Genomic DNA, 2,572 nt, shown 5'->3' on the forward strand with positions numbered 1-2,572 from the left:
CGTTCGGCTCATAGATTGATATAAAAGGCCACCTCCCCAAGGGTATGTCATCGGGCTATGACCTGATAGATAGGTTTGGGCTCCACCCCCTACTTTCTCCCTCACCAGATGCACTGAGGTGCCATAACATCTAACCACCAGAGACCAACCCTTGTCAACTACATACCTGCATACAGCTCTTTAACCACACAAAAGCTCCAAGACCATAATAAAATCATATGTCCGCCTAACACGATGATAAGCACAGGAAAAGCCACCTACCCATCTAACGGATGAGTACCAGACAATGAGAGACGCCTGCTGGAGTCTTACCCAATAAGAGACCACTACTTGAGTTCCAGCCAATCAGGCACAGCCACCTTTTTTTAAAAATCCCCAGCCCTGAGCTTAAGAGCCCTTGCATGCCAGAGGTAGAAAAAGGCCCACAGCTTGGCTCAGGGGCTAACTACTCTCACCCATGGGGAAGTGCAGACCTGCTGAGGGTCTGGCCCTGCGCATCCTAACTTTACTGATTAATACGCCTGTTGTGCTGCCTTCTTCTACCTGTGTGGTCTCTGCATTGCCACCAGGCCACCACTCCTTTTGAGAAGTGGGTGGTACCAGTATCCACCTGGGAGAACGATCACTATACCTGAGCAAATGTTCACAGCCAAAAGCACACTCACCCCATCTTCATCTTAAATTTTAAGATGAACAAAACAAAAATATGTGATGCATAGATACAGATAGGAATGACTCATATCAATTCCAGTTCTCATTTCTACAACTGGCCATGTGGCCATAGCTGGTTTTTAGTATTACCTTCTTCCACTATTCATCTGGTATTTCCTTTGCTCTCAGCAAGTACCTCAACTAGTTGAGATTATTTGCTTGTAGGGGGACTCAATCTTCATTCCTGAAGAGTCTGGGCCACTAGTAGTTGTGGTAGTTACATAATCTGTTGTCAATTTGAGAGGATTAAGAGTGAAGGGGTGGAGATTAGCCTGTCTGTCAAGTGGCAGCTTGATGGCCTCATTTGGGGGTGCTAAGGAGATAAACACCTCATTTGAGGTGGAACACATGTTCATTCCCTGGGAGACATTGCAGTTGACAAGTCACATGGACACAGGCTGATGGCAGCCAGAGCTTTGGAGCTGAAGCAGTCACGTGGAGGCCCCTGCCAGCGCTGAGATGCTTACACCACCACTGGATCCACAAGATTTTCCACCCACTGGCCTATGATCAACCTGCATTTGGCATCATTATATGTGTTTCATGAGTCTGAAGAGGAATTTATAGTTTAATATTGGACATATGGGCTAATACTAGATTTATGGACTTGATGTGGACTGGGCTGAGATTTTTTTTTAATATTCAATTGCTCTTGTATATAAAGCTCTTTCCTATACACATATGAGTGTCTATGAATTTGTTTCTCTAGTCTACCCATACTGACACAGTAGTCATGTTCGAACTGGGGTACGTGGTTTACAATTGACTTTAATCACAGGACATAGAGATGACTCAAGAAATCTCCAGAACTCCAGAGTATTGTGCTTTACATCTGTTATATAATACTAATCCAATTTCCCTTGGTAACGAGGATCAAGCATGCCACTCAATACCCTTCTTTGCCTGTTGGTCCAGAGGCATGAGAATTCTAAAATGGCCAGGAGGCATTCTAAACTTCAAATTTAATAGAATCAATGCAGTGTTTCTAGGTATGAATATTCCTCCCTTTGGAACTAAGACCCACATACCTGAAGAACATAGGGTTACAGGGACAGGAAGCAGAAATGTGGCAAGTGGGTCATTAGTAGTACTAGTGAGTGGTGACACTATTTCTACCACCTCATTCCTGACCCATGAATCCTGGGTATTGGAGGACACTGGCTTGAGGTAATGTAGTCTCCTGGGAAACTTGGTCCCAACCCTGCAAGTGTTGCCACAAAGCTGGTGGCATAATTCGGCTACTTGTATGATAAGACTCTGGTTTTTGTTTTCAATATAATCAGTTATTTTTTTATATTTATTATATTTCTTTTTTTTTTTTTTAATTATGGGTGGGGGTCAGGGGATAGTGCAAACGCAGTCCCCCCCACCACCACAAATTAGGTAGTCGAGTTTCCCACATTTGGGGAAATCTCAGGGGTCAGCACACCCAGAATGTAATGGGTGGTGGGCCTCGCCCTGGGAAAACCACCTTCATGATCATGGTATCTCCCCTGGCAGGTAAGTATAGATAAGGCTTTCTTTCATGGAACAAGCAGAAGCTTTGAGATCTTTCATTTGGCCTTTGGGCTTGGCTCCTGCAGCTCCAAGTTCATAGATTTCCTTTACCAGTTAGTGTCATGTAAGCAAAACCAACCAACCAGCTCCCCTAGACCTCTCATCCTGACAGAATTGTAGAAAGATATAAAACACGATCACCCAGATCCTCACCTCATACCAACACTTCATCTATTGGTGGTGCTATTTTGGGGGTTAAGTTTGCCACACCGTGCCTCTTTCCCAACAGTGGCAGCCTTTTTCAAACTTACGGAGCCAGAGGCAGAGTTCCCAATGTCATCAGACCTACTTAGACTTGAGAGCC

At 44.6% G+C, this 2,572-nt stretch overlaps 1 non-coding gene across 1 annotated transcript; it reads right to left on the reverse strand.

Moving 5' to 3' along the window:
- Positions 1–2,050: 2,050 nt before the first annotated feature.
- On the reverse strand, positions 2,051–2,219 carry LOC115868413. The gene has a single exon (XR_004045584.1). It is a non-coding gene; the product is annotated as a U1 spliceosomal RNA (small nuclear RNA).
- Between the last annotated feature and the right edge of the window lie 353 nt (positions 2,220–2,572).

This window comes from Echinops telfairi, unplaced genomic scaffold (genome assembly GCF_000313985.2).
Source record: "Echinops telfairi isolate 266 unplaced genomic scaffold, ASM31398v2 ScPeMD7_9;HRSCAF=40, whole genome shotgun sequence".
Classification (NCBI taxonomy): domain Eukaryota; kingdom Metazoa; phylum Chordata; class Mammalia; order Afrosoricida; family Tenrecidae; genus Echinops; species Echinops telfairi.